At 40.6% G+C, this 26,016-nt stretch overlaps 1 protein-coding gene across 3 annotated transcripts in view; it reads left to right on the top strand.

Moving 5' to 3' along the window:
• Window positions 1–26,016, top strand: part of LOC140212489 (cadherin-18) — a 672,855-nt gene that overhangs the window by 148,037 nt on the left and 498,802 nt on the right. Inside the window, exon 2 of one of the 3 annotated variants that reach the window (XM_072283357.1) lies at window positions 20,599–20,667. The exons of the other annotated variants lie outside the window; for them this stretch is intronic. The gene's annotated coding sequence lies outside the window, so the exon portion shown is untranslated. The remainder of the gene's footprint in view (window positions 1–20,598; window positions 20,668–26,016) is intronic. 3 annotated transcript variants of the gene reach the window in all.

A 26,016-nucleotide genomic window follows, 5' to 3' on the forward strand; every position in this document is an offset into this window, starting at 1 on the left:
ATTGGAACATACCTGTGCAGAACTCCACACAAATATCCCCTGAACATTTGCCACATTTCTTTCGTACCTTTCCGTGAGACTATCTGTTCCCAATTTAAGCATCCAAGTTCCTGCCTGATAGCCTCATAATTCCCCTTACTCCAATTAAACGCTTTTCTAACTTGTCTGTTCCTATCTCTGTCCAATGCTATTGTAAAGGAGCTAGAATTATAATCACTATCTCCAAAATGCTCTCCCACTGAGAGATCCGATACCTGACCAGGTTCATTTCCCAATACCAAATCAAGTACAGTCTCTCGTCTTGTAGGCTTATCTGCATATTATGTCCAGAAACCTTCCTGAAAACACATAACAAACTCTACCCCATCTAAACCCTTGCTCTAGAGAGATGCTAACCAATATTTGGGAAATTAAAATCTCCCACCACGACAACTTTGTTATCATTACACCTTTCCAGGATCTGTTTCTCTATCTGCTCCCCGAAATCCCTGTTACTATTGGGCGGCCTATAAAAAACACCCAGTAGGGTTATTAACCCCTTCCTGTTCCTAACCTCCACCCACAGAGACTCAGTAGACAATCCCTCCATGACATCCAACTTTTCTGCAGCTGTGAAACTATCTCTGATCAACAGTGCCACACCCCCACCTCTTCTGCCTCCCTCCCTGTCCCTTCTGAAACCTCTAAAACCTGGCACTTGAAGTAACCATTCCTGTCCCTGAGTCATCCAAGTCCCGGTAATGGCCACCTCATCATAGTTCCAAGTACTGATCCATGCTCTAAGCTCATCTGCTTTGTTGAGAATACTCCTTGCATTAAAATAGACACATATCAAACCGTTGGTCTGAGCGCGTCCCTTCCTCCCTCACATACTATCTCTATTTGTGAGCCAACAGCCTCTTCCCCAGTCTCTTCAGTTCGGTTCCCACTCACCAACAATTCTAGGTCAAACTCTCCCCAGTAGCCTTTGCAAATCTGCCCGCCAGGATATTGGTCCCCCTGGGATTCAAGTGCAACCCGTCCTTTTTGTACAGGTCACACCTGCCCCAAAAGAGGTCCCAATGATCCAGAAATCTGAATCCCTTCCCCCGCTCCAATCCCTCAGCCACGCATTTTTCCTCCACCTCATTCTATTCCTATGCTCACTATCATGCGGCACAGGCAGTAATCCCGAGATTACTACCTTTGTGGTCCTGCTTCTTAACTTCCTTCCTAACTCCCTGTAGTCTGTTTTCAGGACATCTTCCCTTTTCCTACCTATGTCGTTGGTACCAATACGCACCATGGCCTCTGGCTGTTCACCTTCCCACTGCAGGATATCTTGGACCCAGTCTGAAACATCCCAGACCCTGGCACCTGGGAGGCAAACTAACATCTGAGTTTCTTTCCTGCATCCACAGAATTGCCTATCTGACCTCCTAACTACGGAGTACCTTATCACTACTGCCTTTCTCTACCTTTCCCTACTCTTCTGAGCCACAGGGCCAGACTCTGTGCCAGAGGCAGAGCCACTGTTGCTTCCCCCAAGTAGGCTGTCACCCCCAACAATACTCGAACAGGAATACTTATTGTTCAGGGGGACAGCCACAGAGGTACTCTCTAGTACCTGACTCTTCCCCTTCCCTCTCCTGACTGGTTACTTACTTGTCTGTCTCCCATGGCCCTAGTATGATCACCTTCCTATAACTCCTTTCTATCACCTCCTTGCTCTCCTTGCCTCATCCCGTTACTGCCTAAGCCCGTTGAGCCAAAGCCCTATCACTCTGCTACCCCCTCACTCCGCTGCCCACTGGATATGGCAGTCTTCTTTTTAAACTTTTCCCGCTCTATTGCCTGCGCCGTCTTGCCTCTGTTTACCCCGAGTAGTAAAATCCCTTCTCTCTGAAAATCTTTAGCTGTTCCACTCACAGCCTTCTTGCTTCGAATCTTGTGTATTAGAAATTGTTCTTGTGTATTAGAAATTACCTCTTGGGTGTATTAAATAAAATGTACGTGACACCTTCCAATCTTTTCTAAATGATGAATTTATTTCCATATTCCTTAGAAGGTTTTGTGGTCGACTCTGAGAGCAGTCAAAAGTTATCATCATGAAATGTTCTATTTTTATTTTCTGTCCTTGGCGTTCTGTTGTGCCGGAGTGTTGGACAAGATTGGAAGCTTGTCTGTGGTGACTATGTAAGTATGTCAAAGAAATAAAGGACTCTGTCAGTTCCTGGAGTTCAAATTGCAAGTAATCAGTCATGGGAACATCATTTGATTGTGTCTGAAGTGATGTGAGAAGTCTAAGTGCAGGAACTGAAGTTTCCACCTTGGTAATTGGCAAGATAAGCCTTTGTATGTCAAGATGCCCTATCTGTCCTTGAAACTTTGTATTGTTTCTCTGTCCATATATCATACAGAACAGGACAAAAACATGCTCTCTGTCCACTATGCCCATGTTGACAATCAAGTACCCATCTATAGTATACTTAACCCATTTACTGGTACTTGGCAAAAACCTTCTATACCTTACCTTTTCAAGTGATCATCTAGATACTGAAATGTGAGAACCCGCACATCTACTATCTCCCAAATGTTGTATGTCATATTTTAAGCATCCTTTAGATTGGAAGGGAAATTCTTCCTCATCCCCTTTAAATTTCCTTCGCCCTTAATTTACTTTTCTGGTCTTGGGACATCCCTGCTGTTCTGCTGAAAGGAATGGTTTTCTACTATCTACCCTGTCTATGTCCCACGTAATTTTGTATAACTGAATTGTGTTATTCTCCCCCACCCACAAGAAAGCTGCCTGCACTCCAAGAATATCAAACCCAGCTTATCCAGTCTCTCTTCATAACTGAAATCTCCATCAGAAGCAGCATCCTGGGAATCTCCTCGGTGTATCCTCCAGTACAATCACATCCTTTTATGTGGGACCAGATTGAACACAATACTCAAGCTGTAGCCTAAACAATATTTTACATGCTTGTACCCTAACTATCCGATAAAGGCAAGTATCACATCTCCCTCATTAATCAAGTTATCTCCCTGTGGTGCCACGTTCAGGAATTCCTGAACTTGTACACCAAGTTCCTTTTGTTTCTCAATACTCCCTGTGCATTTGTTATTTGCTGACTGTGTCCTAGTCCTCAGTCCTCCCAGAATGTATCACGTCATAGTCATCAAGATTAGATTCCATCTGCCACTGCTTTGTCCATCTAAATAGTCAAGATTGTCCAATCATCCGGTGTACTCTTCTCATTATCAGTAGTTCATGTCAGCTCAAATCTTACTATTCATAACTCCTACATTAACATCCAAATAGTTAATGTACATGAGAAGCAGTGGGGGTACCAGTGCAAGTCCCTGGAGTGTACCACTGATACATGTTTACAATTATGGTATTTCATGTAGTAGTATATTAACATTTCTGCTTTTCGATATTATCACCAGTTAATAAATCCCCATCTCCAAACATCACTATCTGGCTCCTTTCAACAGTGCAACTTTGGATCTAATTCATTGGCTCTCCTTTGATCTTATAGGCTGTACGCTTTGGACAGGTTTCTAATGTGGGGCTTTGTCAAAGAACATACCAAACTCCTTGCAGACTGTATCAATCACAATGCTCTTATCAATACAATCTGTTACCTCTTTAAAAAAAATCCTCTATCAAATTGGTCTGAGATCTCCACCAAACAAAGCTATACAGTTGCTGGAAATCTAGAGCAATACACACAATGTGCTGGAGGAGCTCAGCAGGTCAGGCAGCATCTATGGTTGAGAATAAACAGTCGACGTTTCAGGCTGAGACCTCAGTCCTGATGAAGAGTCTCGGCCCAAAATATCGGATTATTCCCAACCATATAGTAAAATAGTAAAATCTAAATTTAGCATTACAATTTTAAGTGGGATATAGCTGATTAAGGGCAACTGTCTTCACAGTATATCCCTAGACTAGATGAGAAAACTGGGCATGTTTCTGTAGTGAAATAAAACAAACTATCACAGTGGAGTTAAGCTAATTGAACATTGTTTATGACATTAAGCAATGTGAAAATGTCAGCATAAATTTCTAAATAGTTGTAAAAATGATATGTAATTTCCTTTCTGATTCGAGTTGTTCCATAAGCATCTGTTTAACTTTACAGGGAATTGTTTGTTTCTAAATTTAAAAGCATCTTCAAAGACTTAATTCTGCCCTTTTACTGTATGTGGACACTGTTAATATTGCAGATACGATTCTCTGTTCCTGTACAAAAGAGGAGAAACATGTAGAAAAACAAAAAAAAAAGGAATTATGCAAGCCTAGCTATTTGCTGCAAAAACAGAAGAAAGTGTGTTGGTCATCACTTTCTAAAGAAAGAGAAAGAGACTGTTTGATTTTTATATTCATGAAGGGCAGCATTAAATCAAATTAAGGTATGATTATTGAAACAAAAATTGACTCTTGGTACTATTTAGCGCTTGAATGAGTGGTCTCCAGGTGACAACAAACACCTTTTGTCAAATGAATCAAACAAGATTTCTCCCCACACTGATTTCTGTCTACATCAAATTATCACTCAATTTAAATTATTTGAAATAAAATTAGTAGCGCCTACCTGATCCGGTTGTGTTTTAATCTTATCCCAGCTGAGAATGCATTTTAACTAATGATGCCAAGTGCTGACTTAATGGACAATCCTAACCCTTTCAATTTTGTAGTCACCATTCTCATCTGATTATTAGTAAAGCTTACAACAGCAACCCAAGTTTTATTTGTGCATTTGCTTGCAGTGGACTGCTTCCCCTCTTGGATTTCTCCAGGCATAGATTTTGTTAATACTTCTATATATTAGTCATGTTTGCTCTGATGGATTTAGCATTTTCACTTAACCAGAACTCCACAGCAGATAAGTAATGCTTTTACTTCATTATCAATGTCGATCCCAAATAAAGAAGGAAGATTATTATCAGAAAGAGCATCTGGCTGTGTAAGATATCCAAGAAATGAACCAGCAGGATCAATATCTGATTAAAACTGAAGAGAAGCTAGGAGCTATTACAGCAATCCTGTCTAGATTTTTTTAAAAACTGCTATGGAGTAGGTTGAGAAAGATTTTTAACCCATTAAGAAGGTAACAATATCATATTGACTGGTGATTTTACACCTTAGCAAATTTTTACAATCTATTAATTTTGGGAAGTATGAATCAGCCTGTATATGAGGGTTTTGGGAAGGTGGGGGGAAGAAGCAATTACATGATCTAATGTAGATGTAAATTGTTAGAATATATAGAGGTACCAGCTAGAGGGGATGCAATATTAGATCTCCTATTAGGAAACGAGTTAGGACAAGTGACGGAAGTGTGTGTAGGGGAGCACTTTGGTTCCAATGATCATAACACCATTAGTTTCAACTTGATTATGGATAAAGATAGATCTGGTCCTAGGGTTGAGGTTCTAAACTGGAAGAAGGCCAAATTTGAAGAAATGAGAAAAGATCTAAAATGCGTCGATTGGGACAGGTTGTTCTCTGGTAAGGATGTGACTGGTAAGTGGGAAGTCTTCAAAGGAGAAATTTTGAGAGTGCAAAGCTTGTATGTTCCTGTCAGGATTAAAGGCAAAGTGAATAGAAATAAGGAGCCTTGGTTCTCAAGGGATATTGCAACTCTGATAAAGAAGAAGAGAGAGTTGTATGACATGTATAGGAAACTGGGAGTAAATAAGGTGCTTGAGGAGTATAAAAAAAGTGCAAGAAAATACTCAAGGAGGAAATCAGGAGGGCTAAAAGAAGACATGAGGTTGCCTTGGCAGTCAAAGTGAAGGTAATCCAAAGAGCTTTTACAGGTATATTAAGAGTAAAAGGATTGTAAGGGATAAAATTGGCCCTCTTGAGGATCTGAGTGGTTGGCTATGTGCAGAACCGAAAGAAATGGGGGAGATTTTAAATGTTTTTTTTTGCGTCTGTGTTTACTGAGGAAACTGGCATGAAGTCTATGGAATTAAGGGAAACAAGTACTGAGATCATGGAAACTGTACAGATTGAAAAGGAGGAGGTGCTTGCTATCTTGAGGCAAATTAAAGTGGATAAATCCCCAGGACCTGACAGGGTATTCCCTCGGACCTTGAAGGAGACTAGTGTTGAAATTGCAGGGGCCTTGGCAGATGTATTTAAAATGTCGGTGTCTACGGGTGAGGTGCCAGAGGATTGGAGAATGGCTCATGTTGTTCCGTTGTTTAAAAAAGGATCGAAAAGTAATCCGGGAAATTATAGGCCGGTAAATTTGACGTCGGTAGTGGGTAAGTTATTGGAGGGAGTACTAAGGGACAGAATCTACAAGCATTTGAATAGACAGGGACTTATTAGGGAGAGTCAACATGGTTTTGTGCGTGGTAGGTCATGTTTGACCAACCTATTGGAGTTTTTCGAGGAGGTTACCAGGAAAGTAGATGAAGGGAAGGCAGTGGATGTTGAGTACATGGACTTCAGTTAGGCCTTTGACAAGGTCCCGCGTGAGAGGTTAGTTAGGAAAATTCAGTCACTAGGTATACATGGAGAGGTGGTAAATTGGATTAGACATTGGCTCAATGGAAGAAGCCAAAGAGTGGTAGTAGAGGATTGCTTCTCAGAGTGGAGGCCTGTGACTAGTGGTGTGCCACAGGGATCAGTGCTGGGTCCATTGTTATTTGTCATCTATATCAATGATCTGGATGATAATGTGGTAAACTGGAGCAGCAAATTTGCTGATGATACAAAGATTGGAGGTGTACCGGACAGTGAGGAAGGTTTTCAAAGCTTGCAGCGGAATTTGGACCACTGGAAAAATGGGCTGAAAGATGGCAGATGGAGTTTAATAAAGACATGTACTACAGACAGGTATTGCACCTTGGAAGGACAAACCAAGGTAGAACATACAGGGTAAATGGTAAGGCACTGAGGAGTGCAGTAGATCAGAGGGATCTGGGAATACAGATACAAAATTCCCTAAAAGTGGCATCACAGGTAGAGCTTTTGGTACATTGGCCTTTATTAATCAAAGTATTGAGTGTAAGAGCTGGAATGTTATGATGAGGTTATATAAGGCATTGGTGAGGCCGAATCTGGAGTATTGTGTTCAGTTTTGGTCAACAAATTACAGGAAGGATATTAATAAGGTTGAAAGAGTGCAGAGAAGGTTTACAAGGATGTTGCTGGGACTTGAGAAACTCAGTTACAGAGAAAGGGTGAATAGGTTAGGACTTTATTCCCTGGAGCATAGAAGAATGAGGGGAGATTTGATAGAGGTGTATAAAATTATGATGGGTATAGATACAGCGAATGCAAGCAGGCTTTTTCCACTGAGGCAAGGGGAGAAAAAAAAAGAGGACCTGTGTTAAGGGTGAGGGGGGGAAAGTTTAAAGGGAACATTGGGGGGCTACTTCACACAGAGAGTGGTGGGAGTGTAGAATGAGCTGCCAGACAAGGTGGTAAACGCGGGTTCTTTTTTAACATTTAAGAATAAATTGGACAGATACATGGATGGGAGGTGTATGGAGGGATATGGTCCGTGTGCAGGTCAGTGGGACTAGGCAGAAAATGGTTTGGCACAGCCCAGAAGGGCTGAAAGGCCTGTTTCTGTGCTGTAGTTTTTCTATGGTTTCTATGGTTTCTAATAAGTTTGCCTGTGCATTTCTGTCTCATTGGTGTTAGTTTATTATGTACTATGTTGTATGATATGAGTAACCATGTTCTTTTCATGACCATAATTGTTCTTGGCAATTTTTTCTACGGAAGTGGTTTACCATTGCCTTTGTCTAGGCAGTGCCTTTTCAAGATGGGTGACCCCTGCTACTATCAATACTCTTCAGCTGGTTTATATCTTAAGTGCATAACCAGCACTTAAGATATAAACCAGCTGCTCATACAACCATCCTCCACCTGCCCCCATGGCTTTACTTGACCCTGACAGGGCAGCTAAGCAAGTGCTACACCTTACCCAATGGTGACCTGCAGGATAGTGGAGGGAAAGAGTGCCTTATACCTCCTTTGGTAAAGATATTTCTCCATTCTACCTCCCACTCATTATGTGTCACATTATTTAACGTTTCTGAAGAATGCCGTCTAATGCGGTGTTTCAATATCAAATGATGTCAGATGTTCTCAGTCAGAATACATAACTTTATGTGAAAATTACTGATAGTTAAATTATTTATCCATTCTAATTGTGGCGTTTTTGTCACTTTGAATTTCTACAGTGCCTTAAGAGTATTCCTTACATTCTCTATTCCATTAAAGTGTTTCAGAATGCCTTCGTTCGGTAGGGAAGCAACAAGTTGATATCTGTGCAGAAATTGACTGATAGGGACTCTGCTTCTGAATCTCTCCTCATTGGAATCCCATGAAAATGATAGTGGTAATCCTGACCAATTAGGAGAAGAATCTGAATTGTTCCTAGATTGACTCCTTGCCGGGCTGCATGATTGCGGGCTTGGCAACTTTGTGGATTGATCAGCTTCTGAGATAAAAAAAAAGGGTAGGTTTACAGAAGTAAGCTAAGATATTTAGAATGGGTATTTGGGGTAGATGGGGTAGAAACTGCACGCATTCAAAGTGGCAGCAGACCATTTAGTTTCAAAAAGAGTCAATTCTACTTCTCCTTGGTTCCAGAAAATTAACTCTGAGCTGCTAGCTGAATCCAACTGCAAAAATGACAATTGTCTCCATTGTGAATCACAAGACCAAGCTTTGGCATTTTGCTTTGGGTCAACATGCTAATTCATCCCACAGTGGTTGACTATAACCGGGCTGATGCTAAGACTGTGGAGTTGTTCACTTTGGGCAATAGTTCATTGCCAGTTCTTTTCAAGAATCAGTTACCACTTCTACCAGGCAGAAAGCCAGAAATGCAGAGGACAACTAAATCTGAAAAATTTGACAATGACTAGAGAGTACTTTGATGTAGATAAATTGGGTTGCCAATTTGGAAATGTCCTGCTGATAAACATGGAAGGTGTTAAAGCCATGAAGGTTGACTCAATCATATAAAGGAATCAATAACCTGACCTCAATTTTTGACTATTAAAATAAACTATTCTTCTGTAAGTATGGAAATAAAGGAACAATCTTACCTTGAACTCAGACAAGTTTGAATGTAAACAGCCTTGTGATTGGACATGTTGCAGTTCATTAATGCTAGCTTTTGTTTCAAAAAAACAGCTATTTAGTGGTAATGCCACAACAAATTTTCAGCCAATTTTCTATCACATTATTTCAAAGCTGCTCAGCAACCTAAAATCTGAAATTCACAGAAGATTGACAGAACCAACTGGTGGGTGTACTCAAGGACATTTTCAACCTCTTACTGCTATGGTTGGAAGTTCCCACCTGCTTCAAAAAGGCCTATACCAGTACCTAAGAAAAGTAGTGTGAGTTGCCTTAATGGCTATTGCCCAGTAGCACTCACATCTATGGTGATGAAGTGCTTTGAGGGGTTGGTCATGGCTAGAATGAACTCCTGCTTCAGCTAGGACCTGAACCCACTGTAATTTGCTTGTCGCCATGATAGTCTATGGCAGATGCAATCTCAATGGCTCTTCACACAGCCTCGGATCACCTGGACAATACAAGCACCTATGTCAGGATGCTGCACATTGACTATGGCTCAGCATTTGACACCATTATGCCCATAATCCTGATTGATAAGTTACAGAACCTGGGCCTCTAGAATTCGCTCTGCAATTGGACTCTCGACTTTCTAACCGGAAGACCACAATCTGTGTAGGTCGGTAATAATATCTCCTCCTCACTGATGATCAACACTGGTGCACCTCGGGTGTGTGCTTAGCCTACTGCTCGACTCTCTCTATACCCATGACTGTGTGGCTAGGTATAGCTCAAATACCATCTATAAATTTGCTGTTGATACAACTATTGTTGGTAGGATTTCAGATGGCGATAAGAGGGCGTACAAGAGCGAGATATACCAACTAGTGGAGTGGTGTCGCAGCAGCAACTGTGCACTCAATGTCGGTAAGATGAAAGAGCTGATTGTGGATGTCAGGAAGGGTAAGATGAAGGAACGTGAACCAAATCGTCATAGCTAGATCAGAAGTGGAGAGCATGAATAATTTCAAGTTCCTGGGTGTCAAGATCTCTGAGGAACTAACCTGGTCCCAACGTATTAATGCAGTTATACAGAAGGCAAGACAGCGGCTATACTTCAGTAGGAGTTTGAAGAGATTTGGTTTGTCAACTAAAATAGTCTGGTACAATGGGGGGGGAGGAGGGTTGGAAGCTACTGCACAGGACCGAGAAAAGCTACTAAAGGTGAGCTCCATCTTGGGTACTAGTTTCCATAGTATCCAAGACATTTTCAAGGAGTCCATTATAAAGACATCCATTATAAAGGATCCCTGTCACCCAGGACATGCCCTCTTCTCATTGTTACCATCAGGAAGGAGATACAGAAGCCTGAAGGCACACATTCAGCAATTCAGGAACAACTTCTTCTCATATCTGCCATACGATTCCTACATGGACATTGAACCCATGAACACTACCTCACTTTTTTATATATGTATTATTTGTGTTTTGCACAATTTAATCTATTCAATATACTGTCATGTACTTACTGTAATTGATTTATTTAAACTTTTCTTTCTATATTATCATGTATTGCATTGTACTGCTGCTAAGTTAACAAATTTCATGACACATGCCAGTGATAATAAACCTGATTATGATTCTGATTGCAAAAATTCATGGTTCTTTATCACACAAAATTATAATTTTCACAAATGGTTGCAGAAAATGGCAAATAAGTTTTAATTATTCAATAGAAATAAGCAGTGTGTGTGTATATATATACATACACACAAGTGATCTACTGTGGTATATTTTTTAGCAGGTACACTTCCTGCCTTTGCAAGTATGTTCTTCACAGCTGATAGTATAGAATATTATGGGTTTTGCTCATCATGACAGCATAACCACAAACACATTTGCGGTCTAATCAAATTGATTTATTTCAGATTAGTTTATCTATCACATGGACATCAAAATCTATCTCAAAACACCACTGGCAAAAGATAATGTTTGTGAAAACTGAAATGAGGAGATCTGCCACAGATGGAGAAAAAATTAGGAAGATTTAAAGCAACACACATAAAAATTGCTGGTGAATGCAGCAGGCCAGGCAGCATCTATAGGAAGAGGTGCAGTAGACAGTGGAAAGTGGGAGGGGGAGTTTCAGATCTCTTACTATCTCTTCTTTCAGTTATTCCTGATGAAGGGTCATGGCCCAAAACATCGACTGTACCTCTTCCTATAGATGCTGCCTGGTCTGCTGCATTCATCATTAATTTTTATGTGTGTTGCTTGAAATGGAAGGCCTTGAGCTCATCTGTAGATTTCCTCGTGGTTGAGGAAGATTTAAATACTGTTTTTTCTTGAAGCATAGTAGAAGTCATTCCTCTTCAAACTTACTTTATTCAAACCAAATGTAAATGAGTAAGATACCTAAGACAGTATGTTCTTATTTAGAAAGTCATTGCCAATTGCGTCGCCTTTGATCTGGGCCAACATTTACGTGCCGGGTGGCACCTAATTATTCTGGCTTTTATCTTAAAGATGTGCTGGGATGCGTTCCGGCAATCACCGCACCGCTGCATGCTTCGCGGCCCGGAGGTTGGGGACCACTACTCCAGAAGGCAAACTGGAATGGATCCATGTCGCTTCTCAGGCAGGAGTTGATGTGTTTCATTGCCAACCTCTCAAAATACTTCATCACCATGGATAAAAGTGCTACTGGATGATAGTCATAGACAGAGGTTACCATGTTCTTCTTAGGCACTGGTACAATTGAAGCCTGCTTGAAGCAGGTGGGTACCTCAGGTTGAGGCAAGTTGTTAAAGATCTCCATGAAGACTGCAGCTAATTGATCCAGCACAGGTTTTTAGTACTTGGTTCAGTACTCCTTCTGGGCTGGATGCTTCTCATAGCTTCACCCTTCTGAATGATGCTCACACGTCAACCTGAAATTACAAGATCATCAGAGGTTTGGGGGGTGGGGGGTGTTGGTGTGAGAGATGGTGACGGTTTCTCCATGTTTTGATGGTTAAAGGTGAGCATGGAAGGCCTTGAGCTCATCTGGAAGTGAACTGTCACTTACGTCACTTAATTTATCTCTATATAAGTTTAATCCTTGTGGCAACTGTCGAACATTGTGTATTGATTCAAGTTTAGTCTAGAAATACCACTTCATCCATGAGATGGCTTCCTGGATATCTGGTTCCCTTTTGAAATATGCTGCCAGATCATTTTCCATCTTCCTTGCACTCTATGCGCTGTCATCATAATGCATTCTGTCTTCTGGAAAATTATCATTAATCTGCAATGTTTGAATTCTATTGTTGGGACTATGAACTGACTTTCTATATGTATCCAAAACTCTAATGATCATGAAAAACTCAATCAATCGTTGACAGTCTACCAGGGTTATTTAGTCGGCCTTCATCATTACATTATTGGCAGTTTCAAATTAATCCTGTCTCCAAGTGCCTGCATTGTTTGTTTCTATCATCAGAGCATGAAGAAGTTTGTGAATCCTCTGATATACTAAACTGATAAAGAATAAACTGTGCAGTTTCTGTAGATGCCAGAAATTTGAAACAAATGTGGAGAAGTCTCTGTCGCCCAAATAGGTTCTGAGGAAAGAGAAACATTATCTTGACTGTCTCTGTTTTCACAGATGCTATCTGACCACTTGAGTTTCTCCAACATTTCTGGTTTATCTTGAATTTCCTTGGCTGGCATCTAGAAAATGAAGACTTGGCAGTGCTTTTACTAATTGGGACATATTATTGATGCAGCTACTCTGTGGAAATGCATTGTAAATTGGCAACCCATTTCAGAATTAAATTTTCTAACCAGCACATTTCTCAAAAGAAAAAAATATCTTGCATAAACAAGAGAAAGTCTGCAGATGCTGGAAATTTGAGCAACACACACAAAATGCTGGAGGAACTCAGTAGGCCAGGCAGCATCTATGGGGAAAAGTACCAGTGGACATTTCGAAAGGAAACCCTTCAGCAGGACTGGAGAAAAATATCCTGCATATTCACTGTAATCCTTGGGCTTTCCCGCAGCTTGATTGCACAAGAGTGGTGGCCCACAGTTAGCTAGATTGAATCCTGCTAAGATTTTATTAAAGGTTAAGAGTATCAGTCAGCTCAGCAAGTTGCAACATCATCCAGTGAAAACTATAGACTAACTCATTCCAAAACAGGAGCAAGAGAAACAGAAACTAATTATAAGCTATTTTGAATAATATGGTTGACAGAAATTAATTAAAAGCTATTTTGAATATTATGGTTTAATCAGAACCCCAGTGAGTATCAAAGCTAGATAAACATGCAATTAATAGATCAATTAAATAACTTATAACATAAGTGAAGATTAAACACACTGATTAAACAGATTGAATACACTGATGAGGGAGAGGGAGAAGTGGAGAGTCCGTCATCGTGCCGACGCCGGCCCCCTAGGCCAGAGTCAACATAGTAGTAGTAGTAGTAGTAGAAGATTAAGGCTCTACTTTCTACATTCTGCATCCTTATTTTGGGCTGGACAGAACCCTTGTTTAACTCTGAGCTACTCCCTTTGCCCTAGCCTTTGGTTTTCTGGCATGGCTTCCTTTCCATTCATAGTAGTCACTTTCTGATATCAATTGAAATGTGATGATGGCATACTCTTATGAAGTTTTAAGTTTCAATTAATACTTGCAGCTTGTTTTCCTGTAAATGAAATGTAAATAATTAGAAATGCTTACTGATTATTTGATTCTGCAGTTTGTAGTTTCTGCTTAATTACAGAGATGACACTGAAGAGAATGTGATGTGAAATGGTTTCACACCACTTTGAGTGGAGAGCAATTACATCTGAAATACCCCTAGGTTAGTTTAATTACTAAGATGGCATTCATCTTAACATGATTCTATATCCATCAAAAAAATGTTCCTTTAGACACATTAAATGTTTTTCAGAAACATTAATTGTGCATTTAATGTCTCAACATCCACAGGCAATTTTGTCCCATTAGATTTTGTTGTGTCTATTTCACCAACATTTCATCAAGGGATGGATCACTCTAGCAGCAACCTTACTGCAGCACGTCTGTCAGGACTGGAAATATACTTTGAAAATTGGGAAAAAAGTACTGATGAACTTCTATATTCATTTTAATGAGTGACTTCAGAAGAATGCTGCAATAGTCAAAGTGACAGTCATTATTAAAGACATAGGAAGGACATTTGTGCCTTTTTTTTTGAACCCACACAAAAGCTACCTCTAGTACCAAACAGAAATACTACCATTTTAATAAGGACCTCTCTGTTATTTACCTACTTGTGTAATCATCTTTCACCAAGTAAGTAAATGTGTGTAATGATTCTTTAACTTTTATCTTAACTGAGGACAATTTGTGGTTTAATCCTTCTTAACACATCATCTGATTTATTAATAACATCTTTAGTTTCATTTCTTGACTTCATTTTGGGGCAAAAAGTTTGTTCAAGAGTTTATAAAAGGTTATCTTACATGGTCATTTTGAAGTGAACTGACCGACATATTGATTCTTTTTCATCCTTGCAACCATTATTAATATCTGAGGCCAGAATACTGTTGAATTCTCACTCCCACTTGGCCTTTTGCAGAATGTGCAATGGAATACTAGGCTAATCCAAAACTACAGTCGGAGAGGAGCAAGATTGGAGACTGGAGGTCATAAGAGAACAGAGGGATAATGGATGTAATTTTTCTCTAGAACTGCTGTCTGATCTTGCATTAAATGCCAAGTATTATTTCATCTGTGAATGGATCTCATCTGCAAGTGTTTAGTTGAATATGGCCTGGCCCAGGAATTATGGCAATTGCATTATGAGGTCATATCTTTTAAAGGCAAGAGCTGTGGCTTTTAGGTCCGGGGATACCAGTCACTACACAGAATCCAGGCGTGAACTCCGGAAAGCCATTAAGGGTGCCAAGAGGCAATATCGAGCCAAATTGGAAGCCCAGGCTAACCAGAGGGATGCCAGTAGACTATGGCAGAGTCTAAGTGAGATCACTGGGTGCGAAGAAAAGGCTGGGAATATCAATAACTGTGGCGCTTCTCTTCCTGACGAACTTAACGTATTCTATGCAAGATTTGAACAGAAGAGGAGCGTCCCGCTCCCTCCGGATGAACCGGACCTGGGGGCATCGAGATTCATCATCAACGAGGAGGACGTTAGAAGGGCCTCCCTGAAGATAAATCCAAGGAAGGCGACAGGCCCAAATGGCGTCCCAGAACGAGTTCTCCGGGTCTGTGCAAGTGAGCTAGCTGGAGTGTTTGCTGACATCTTCAGCTGCTCCTTGCTTCAGTCTAAGATCCCCTCGTGTTTTAAGAAGGCAACGATAATCCCAGTGCCGAAGAAGAGCAAGGTGGCATGCCTGAATGACTATTGACCTGTGGCTCTGACATCAATTGCTATGAAGTGCTTCGAGAGATTGGTTATGGCACACATCAACCACAGCCTACTGGTCAACCTCGACGCTTTGCAATTCGCCTACCGGAGTAACAGGTCAACAGCAGATGCCATCTCTTTGGCACTACATTCCTCCTTAGAACACCTGGAGAATAAAGACGCATACGTAAGGCTCCTTTTCGTTGGCTACAGTTCTGCCTTTAATGCCATCATTCCAAATAAACTGATTCCTAGGCTCCGGAACCTGGGCCTTAGCACTCAGATCTGCAGCTGGATCTTCAACTTCCTCACAGACAGGACCCAGGCTGTAAAAATAGGGAACAAGCTCTCCTCTACAATCACTCTGAGCACTGGTGCCCCACAAGGCTGTGTACTCAGCCCCCTGCTGTACTCACTGCAAACCCATGATTGTGTAGCCAAGTTTCCATCAAGCTCAATATATAAGTTTGCTGATGACACAACAATTGTAGGCCGTATCTTGGATAATGATAAGTTTGAGTACAGAGAGGAAATGAAGAACCTGGTGGCAAGGTGCAAAGACAATAACCTATCTCTCAACGTCAGCAAGACGAAGGAATTGGTTGTTGACTTCAGAAGGAGTAGCGGACCGCACGACCCAATTTACATCGGTGGTGCACAAGTGGAACAGGTCAAAAGCTTTAAGTTTCTCGGGGTCAATATCACAAATGACCTGACTTGGTCCAACCAAGCAGAGTTCACTGCCAAGAAGGCCCACCAGCGCCTTTACTTCCTGAGAAAACTAAAGAAATTTGGCCTGTCCCCTAAAACCCTCACTAATTTTTATAGATGCACCGTAGAAAGCATTCTTCTAGGGTGCATCACAACCTGGTATGGAAGTTGTCCTGTCCAAGACCGAAAGAAGCTGCAGAAGATAGTGAACACGGTGCAGCACATCACACAAACAAATCTTCTGTCCTTGGACTCACTTAACACCACACGTTGTTGGAGCAGTGCTGCCAGGATAATCAAGGACACGACCGACAGCTTCTTTCCAACTGTGATAAGACTGCTGAACGGATCCTGACCTGGATCTGGGCCGTACCCTCCAAATATCTGGACCTGCCTCTCGATTTTTTGGCACTACCTTACTTCCCATTTTTCTATTTTCTATTTATGATTTATAATTTAAATTTTTAATATTTACTAATTTTTACAATGTTTAATGTTTTTAATATTTTTGATATTAAATATTTGTAATCCAGGGAGCGGGAAGCGCAGAATCAAATATCGCTGTGATGATTGTATGTTCTAGTTTCAATTGTTTGACGACAATGAAGTATATAGTAAATTGACTTTTGAGTTCATTGAAACAGTACTCCACGCTCAGATTTTCGACCCTCTGTCCATTGACAACAGTATTGGACAATGAGATAAAAGTGGAGTAGAGCGTACAGTAGGTTCAACAAATTGAATATGTGTTAAGATGGAGAGGAAACAGAAACACCCCCTGCTTATCCCAATAAGAACTAAGTAGTAGTATCTCCAGAAATTTAGTGGATACTTGTAGATGAATTATGGACTAACCAAATCTGCTTTAGTTGCTGAGTGATAGTCAGAGGTTGAGAATGAAGTTGCCCAATCCACCCCCCCCCCCCCACACACACACACACACACACACACACACACACACACATCTGATATTCCCTTATTTTCTAATTTTCCTGTGAGGATCACTTTACATGATCACTTGAAGGTCTTAACTAGAGTATGGGTCCTATTTTTATGAGAACACTGTAATTTCCTGGTCACCATGACCGATACCAACTTACTTTTCAATATTTTCTTGCTTAAATTTGTGCTCTTCATCTCCATTCATGGAATTTATCTCCAGATCAATAGTTCAAGTCTTTGGATATGAGCCTGGAATGTAACCTTTATGCTGTGGCACTCTTGAATTCATCTGTTGGGGTTGATTCCCCTATTCCCATTATTCCCACAATCCTGATTAAGAAGTTGCAGAACCTGGGCCTCTGTACCTCCCTCTGCAACAGGATTCTCGAATTCCGAATGGGAAGACCACAATCTGTGCAGATTGGTGATAACATATCCTCCTCACTGGTGACTAACACTGATGCACCTCAGGGGTGTGTGCCTAGCCCACTGCTCTACTCTCTGTAAACACATGACTGTGTGGCTAGGCATAGCTCAAATACTATCGATACAGCCATTGTTGGTAAAATCTCAAGTGGTGACGAAAGGGCATACAGGAGTGAGATATGCCAACTAGTGGAATGGTGCCGCAGCAACAACCTGGCACTCAACGTCAGTAAGAGGAAAGAGCTGGTTGTGGACTTCAGTAAGGGTAAGACAAAGGGATATATACCAGTCCTCATGGAGGGATCAGAAGTGGAGAGAGTGAGCAGCTTCAAGTTCCTGGGTGTTAAGATCTCTGAGGATCTAACATATTCTGAACATATTGATATAGTTATAAAGAAGGCCAGACAGCGGCTATACTTTATTAGGAGTTTGAAGAGATTTAGCATATCAACAAATACACTCAAAAACATCTATAGTTGTACTGTGGAGAGCATTTTGACAGGCTGCATCACTGTCTGGTATGGAGGGGCAACTGCAGAGGACCGAAAGAAGCTGCACAAAGGTTGTAAATCTAGTCGGCTCCATCTTGGGTACTAGCCTACAAAGTACCCAAGACACCTTTAGGGAGCAGTGTCTCAGAAAGGCAGCATCCATTATTAAGGTCATGCCCTTTTCTCAGTGTTACCATCAGGTAGGAGGTACAGAAGCCTAAAGGCACACACTCAGCGATTCAGGAACAGCTTCTTCCCCTCTGCCATGTGATTCCTAAATGGACATTGAATCTTTGAACACTACCTCACTTTTTTTAAAAATATACAGTATTTCTGTTTTTGCATGTTTTATTATACAACACATTACAGGCCCTTCGGCCCACAATGTTGTGCCGACCCTCAAACCCTGCCTCCCATATAACCCCTCACCTTAAATTCCTCCATATACCTGTCTCGTAGCATATACTTGTTTTTTCGCAATCTGTTCAATATACATAATTGATTTACTTGTTTATTTTTTTATTTTATTTATGTGTAATAGCTCCTTTATAATGTTTCACTGCTGAGGCTAATGTGATGGCTTCTCTGTAATGTTCACTGCTTAGGTAACGGTTTCTCTGCAGCAGCAATGTTTGGGTTATGGCTAGAGATAACGGGGCTTTGGAATGCTGGGGTTAACCAATCAGGAGTTTGTTGCCCTGTTTTGTGATTCTGGAAGCAGTTGATTTTGCGGGCTTTTGCCAGAGGGAGAGAGAGAGAGGTGAAGAGAGAAAGAAGACGCAAATGGAGAGATTTGGTAGACCGCCGGATGGGGTGGACTCGGAGCGGGGGGCCAAAGGTCGGCGACGCTTGGAGGAGGCTGATGGTGGAAGAAAGACTACTGAACTGTGTGAGCTCCAACTTTGTGTGCACAGACTGTTTGATAAGATTTGGGCTCTTTTTCTTTTATATTTTGTTTCTCTACTAACCATATAGTCAAAGTAAGAGTTATAAAGCTTATTCGTTTAATCACATATTGTGTACTGTTTTTGTTATTTCGGGGTACTGATTTGTAACAGAGGACACATCGCGCAGCATCCACCCAAACGAGATTTCTGAAGTTTGGCCAGGCAGGGCCGCCCCCTATATTAAGCCACTAGGCGAAGCGAGTGTTATATATGATTATTATTTTTTCTCTCTCTGCTATATTATGTATTGCATTGAACTGCTGCTGCTAAGTTAATAAATTTCATGTCACGTGCCGGTGATAATAAACGTGATTCTGATTGATCACTTGGGTCTGTGAGACATTCGCAAGTTTTATTGTTTATGAGCTGGGGAATTAGTGTACCATAAAAAGTTAAGCATTCAGTTGAAGTTCCAGGATCACACCTGAGACAAGATGTTCGTATTCACAGTGGAAAATTGTGAATTTAACCGTCATGCTGCAAATAGCACTAGCTTTTCAATTATTCCTGGCAAGTTGTTGTATATGGTAATGTGAATAAAGACCTGCATTTATGTAGTGCTGTTCATGAACTTGCAATACCACAGAGCACTTTATGGTCAGTTTTACTGCCATTGACTATCAGTAGTTGTTAAAAGGTCAGCAGCCAAGATCTTTCACTCCATTTATTTCTGTTTAATTCAGCTGGTGAAGCTAACTATTGACAGACACTAAATAAAGCAGTCGGTGTCACAAATATATTTAATTACTTGCATGTAATGTAACTACAGGTAGAGAGAATCATGTTGGCTGAAATATCTGGATGATATAATTAAAAGAAACTGATTCATGCAGAATGGAGTCAGCAAAATTAAACTTTGCATGTCTGTGGTCTTCAGCAGTGGCAAAGGAAACTTAAGGAGGCAAAACAAAGTTGGTTGTTAGAGGATTTATGCACCCCAGCAAGAGTTTAATGAAAATTGAGCGTGCAACAAACATGGAAAATACAGCGAGTTAAACCCACTGCCGCACCATTGGCACCAGTCTGTCCGCCATCAAGGATGTGTATACAGTACAGAAAAGTGCCAGAGAAACGCCTGCAATGGCATGACCGTTTCTGGATTATTTGTCCCATCATGGAAAAGGCTACGCCACACCCATGTCAGGACACCAGACTCAAAACAGTTTATTTCTCCAAAGTCAGCAGGCTGATTAGCACCGCCACACATTAACCCACCCCACCACCTCTACATACACATCACCTAACATCATTTTATGTACATACAATCAGTCAATGTACAGTATATAACTATTTTATAAGATTATAGGATTGCTTTTATATTCATATTTATTGTTTTTTGTTACATTATTGTGTCCTTTATGCTGCATCTGATCCAGAGTAACAATCATTTTGTTCTCCTTTACACTTCTGAACTAAAGAATGATAATAAAAAAAATCTTGAATCTTGAAACTGATCTTTAATGGCCAAAGTTACCTTGGTAAATGGCTGCTGAGCAACGTGCAGACTGTTTGCTCTGCCGTTGTGTATTTAGACCAAGGAGTAGGAGTTTGTTCACCAAGGTGTTTGGAACAATAGTGTTGAATGCCGAGCTGAAATCCAGAAAAAGCATTCTGACATTAGTGTCCTTGTTTTCTAGGTGTGTCGGGACCAGGTGCGTGTCAGATGCCATGACACTTGTAGAGTGGTTCTGTCAGTAAGCATATTGGTGAGTGTCCATTGTGGCAGGAAGGGAGTTATTGATGTATGCCATACCAGCCATTCATGATGATTGATGTCAGTGCCACCAGGCGGTGGTCATTTAGTTCTGAAGTTATTGAGTTCTTTTGGTGCATTAATTATGGGGGCTGATTTGAAGCATATGTAGACTCAGCAGACTGGATAAGTGAACTGCTGAAGATGTCAGAAGACATCAGTTAGCTGGTGTTCACACTCCCATGAGAATTCAGCCTGAAATGATGTCTGGCCTGCTGCCTTGCAGGGGTTGACTCTCTGCAGAGTCCTTCTCATGTCTGCTGCTGTCAGAGACAGTGGTTGCTCACCTGGGAGGGGGTAGCTTTGGTGGCTGGTGTGTTGAATGGCTTGAAGTGTGCATAAAATTTGTTCAGAGCATCAGAGAGGCAATGATCACTGGTACAGTTGACGCATTTTTTCCTCAAGTAGAATATAATGCCCTTGATATCCAATCACGTGCGCCAGGGATGGTTATTGGACAAGTGTTACTGATCTTTTTTGTGTTCTCAATGGTAGCTAAGCCTGTTACATAGAATATAGGTGCAGGAGTAGGCCATTTGGCCCTTCGAGCCTGCACCACCATTCAGTATGATCATGGCTGATCATCCAACTCAGAACCCTGTCATTGGAGTAACATAAGGACAGTAGTTTATAAAAAGTACAGCTGTTGGGTAATTTGTTGTCCAGCTCTCAGTAAACTGGAGCAGTAAATAAGTTAATTGAACAGTTGATCCTCTTACTTGTATTATTGATAGTTAAAATTTTACATCTGTTTCTGACGCACAGAAGGAGAGTTAAAATATTTTTGGGAAATAAATGGGCTTATTCTTTCTCTAGTCTATTTCCCCTCTAATTTTTGCTGTCTCATAAGTGTAATTAACAGTTTTTAACGACATTGAGGACCAATTACTCTGCAAGTATCCGTATAATCCAAATGAGGCAACATTGCAAACGTATTCTCTTTGCAGTGATTGGATTATAGTGGCATGAACAGCTTTTCATTCCATATTATGTGTGGTGAATTTAGCCTCTTGCCTCTCATATGAGAATAATCTATGGAGCAATGTAATAGTACAACTGGATCAATAATTGTGATAAAGTTTGTTGAAGGGAAGTGTGAAGTACAATATTGAAGAAAAATAAAGGTGTTACATATGACATGGAAAATCAAGTAAAGATAGAGTAGTTGAGCAAGGGAATCTTGAACAAAAGTACGAAAATCAAAAAATAAGTGATTGCCTTAAAAACAGGATATAAAAATAGCAGATTGGGAGAGCTAATAAAATTACAAGCTTTATTCCAGAAAGGTAAAGTTCTAGTCATCAGGGAAAAAAATTTGCAAGTCTTTCTGTTAAAATGTGTAGATCATATGAAATCTCATGAATCTTAATAGCATTTTGAAAGGTTTTGACAGAGCTGATGTTGAGAAGAGTGCCCTAATTTGTGAGAGGAGCAAAGCCAGAAGCCATTCACATACCTGCCTGTAAGGAGTTGTACATTCTTCTCGTGACTACATGGTTTTCCTCTGGGTGTTCCGGTTTCCTCCCACAGTCCAAAGACGTACTGGTTTGTAGGTTAATTGGCCACTGTACATCGTCCCATGATTAGGAAGGGGTAAATTTGGGGATTGCTGTGTAGCGTGGCTTGAAGAGCTGGGAGGACTTATTCTGCATTGTAGCTCAATAAATAAACAATCAATCTGAGTCAAGAAGGATTCAAGAGGGAAACCAGAAGGAATTTCTTTATCCAGAGAGTAATAAGAATGTGAACCATGTTCTCACAATAAGCAGTCAAAGGTGAATTGGAGAGAATGTTGAGAAGAGATGAAATACGCATTCTTGGAGAATGACTATTGTGAAATGATAATGTCCATGTATTCTCATTTGATGCTGAGAGATAATTATTGACTAACACAATAAGGAAAAATTCCAGCTGCTGCTCTACAAAAGCTCAGATTAAAACTATGATACTGAAAAAAAAATGTTTTAATATACATTCCTGGATTTTTTTCAAAAGGAATACTGAAATACTAAACCCTTGAGTGAAGAGTCTTTTGTATTTTGAAGTAGATTTTAAGAGCTTATCTTTCAGGATTCTACTTTTTGTGTGCCTGATTCAAATAGCCTCCTTGATGTTTTCAACAAGTTTAAAAAAGAATTATGGATAGCAGAGAATATCAATCATAAGATCAAACCCAGAACACACTATAGTATTCAATCATGGAAAGTCATGTGTAAAAATCTTGCTGAGCTTGACAATTTGCTGCACCTGGTTATGACTGTCACCAGTCCTTATATAAAATGTGGCTGAGTTGTTCAAGGCGAACATTACGCTTCACAGATAAGACCGTAAGACAAAGGAGCAGAAGTCGGCCATTCAGCCCATCGAGTCTGCTCCGCCATTTTATCATGAGCTGATCCATTCTCCCATTTAGTCCCACTCCCCTGCCTTCTCACCATAGCCTTTGATGCCCTGGCTACTCAGATACCTATCAATCTCTGCCTTAAATACACCCAATGACTTGGCCTCCACTGCCACACATGGCAACAAATTCCACAGATTCATCACCCTCTGGCTAAAAAAGTTTCTTTGCATCTCTGTTCTGAATAGGCGCCCTTCAATCCTTAAGTCATGCCCTCTCGTACTAGACTCCCCCATCATGGGAAACAACTTTGCCACATCCACTCTGTCCATGCCTTTCAACATTCGATATGTTTCTATGAGGTCCTCCCTCATTCTTCTAAACTCCAAGGAATACAGTCCAGGAGCGGACAAACGTTCCTCATATGTTAACCCTCTCATTCCCGGAATTAGAATCTGAAGAAAAGAGAAAGAGACTTTGGTCAAAACAGAAGATTGTCGGCAACAATGGCATCGCTTCATCTGTGGAAGTGCCCAATGAAGCTGTAACTTTGTGTCCATATAGACAGTTGGTTTTATAGGATAGCAATTGAACAGTGAATTACTTAAATCATATATAGTCACCCACCACCCCTCTGAATCTAAAAGTATTCCATTCTATTTTTGTGAGATTTCTTTCTGAGGAGATGATATTGGATAATGGTTCACAGCTTTATTCACTTCTACTTCGACAATTGATGAAGTGAAATAAAATCAATCATGCTTGTATATCTCATCATCATCCAGCCTTGAATAGAAGACTGTGTGTGGGAAAGAAGCAGTGAAGAAACAATCAGATCATACATTAGCGTATCAATTCAAAATTTGCTCGAGTTGCTTTTCAAATGAATACTTCTCAAGAGGGCATGTTTTTTTTTTGTAGAAATGTCTTTGTACAGAAGACTTCAGAAATACGTTTGTAGTTTGAGTCATGTTCAGCCGATGCTAGAAGGGAAGGTGAAAGAAAGGCATTTGAAGCTAAGCAAATACCTTAACACATGCTGAGACCACCGGATGAGTAGTGATGAGGAGTGAAGTGTTAAAACGATTGTGGAGTAATAGTATTGCAAGCGCTTCTCTTGTAAGCATTGATAATTAATTCAGAAAGGTTCCACATAGGCCACTTAATCCCAAGGCTACAGAGCCAAGAGCACAGTGAAGAATTCTGAATTTGAAACTGCTCCTCAGCTCGAAGCATAACTATAAAGAATCAACAAAGGACACTGCTAGTATGTTCGGGGATGGCCGCTACATCAATTACATTGTTTGAGTTTCCAAAATTAACTCAAGACATGGATTGCAGCAAATTTACACTATCATTAAAAGTTGTACATGTTAAATTAATATTTGCTTTTATTTTTGTATATAAATATCAGCATGATATGGTTGCATGATTTTTTTGTATATCATTGTGTATATGTGTGTCATTTGAAAAGAACCTTAAATACATCAGGCTCACAATACTCCAAGTGAGGCCTCAGCAGTGCTTTATAAAGTTTTAATATTACATCCTTGCAAGTATATTCTAGTCCTCTTGAAATTGATGTGAACATTGCATTTGCCTTCCTCACCACAGACTCAACTGCAAGTTAACCTTTAGAGAATCCTGCACAAGGACTCCCAAATCTCTTCGCACCTCAGTTTTTTTGTATTTTCTCTCCATTTAGAAAATAGTCAGCACTTTCATTTCCTCTACCAAAGTGCATGACCAGAAACTTCCCAGCACTATATCCAATCAGCCATTTCTTTGTCCATTCTCCTAATCAGTCTGACCTTCTGAAGCCTCTTTAGTTCTTCAAAACTACCTGCCCCTCCACCTATCTTCATATCTTCTGAAATCTTTGCAACAAAGCCATCAATTCCATCACCCAAATTATTGACATAATACAAAAAAAGAATCAGTCCCAACACAGAACACTGTGGAACACCAATAGTCACTGGCAGCCAACCACAAAAGGCTCTCTTTATTCCCATTCTTTGCCTGCTGCCAATCAACCACTGTTTTATCCATGCTAGTATCTTTCTTGTAATAGCTGGTTAGGCAAGCTCATGTGCGGCACCTTGTCAAAGGCCTTCTGAAAATCCAAGGATACAACTTCAACTATTTCTCTTTTGTCTATCCTGCTTGTTACTTCTTAAAAGAATTCCATCAGGTTTGTCAGTCAAGAATTTTCCTTGAGGAAACCATGTTGACTATGGCCTATTTTACCATGTGCCTCCAAGTACCCTGAGGCCTCCTCCTGATATACAACTCCAACATCTTCCCAACCACTGAGGTCAGACTAACTGGCCTACAGTTTTCTTTCTTCAGCTCTCTCTCTTGAAGAGTGGAAAGACATTTCCAATTTTCCAGTCTTCCAGAAGCATTCCAGATTCTAATGATTCTTGAAAGATCATTACTATTGCCTTCCCAATCTCTTCAGTCACCATTTTCAGAACCCTGGTGTGTATACCATCTGATTCTGGTGACTTATCTATCTTCAGATCTTTCAGTTTCCCAAGAACCTTCTCCCTAGGAATGGTAACTTCACACACTTCATGACCCCTGACACCTGGGACTTCCATCATACTGCTAGGATCTCCCACAGTGAAAACTGATACAAAACACTTTCTCAGTTGGTCCTCCATTTCCTTATCCTCCATTACTACCTCTTCAGCATCATTTTCCTGTGGTCTGATATCCACTCTCGCCTCTCTTTTATACTCTATGTATTTGAGGAGTCTTTTGGTATCCTCTGTCTCCCATTGTAATTTGTAGACCACATCTTTACTGCTGTTTGGTGGTTTGCATACAACTCTCATCAGGGTCTTTTTACTTTTGCAGTTCCTTAGCTCTATCCACAAAGAATCAACACCTTCTCACCCCATGTCACCTCTTTCTAATGATTCGATTTCAACAGCACAACTCCACCCGTTTGTACTC

The sequence above is a fragment of the Mobula birostris genome, chromosome 19, assembly GCF_030028105.1.
Source record: "Mobula birostris isolate sMobBir1 chromosome 19, sMobBir1.hap1, whole genome shotgun sequence".
NCBI classification, from domain to species: domain Eukaryota; kingdom Metazoa; phylum Chordata; class Chondrichthyes; order Myliobatiformes; family Myliobatidae; genus Mobula; species Mobula birostris.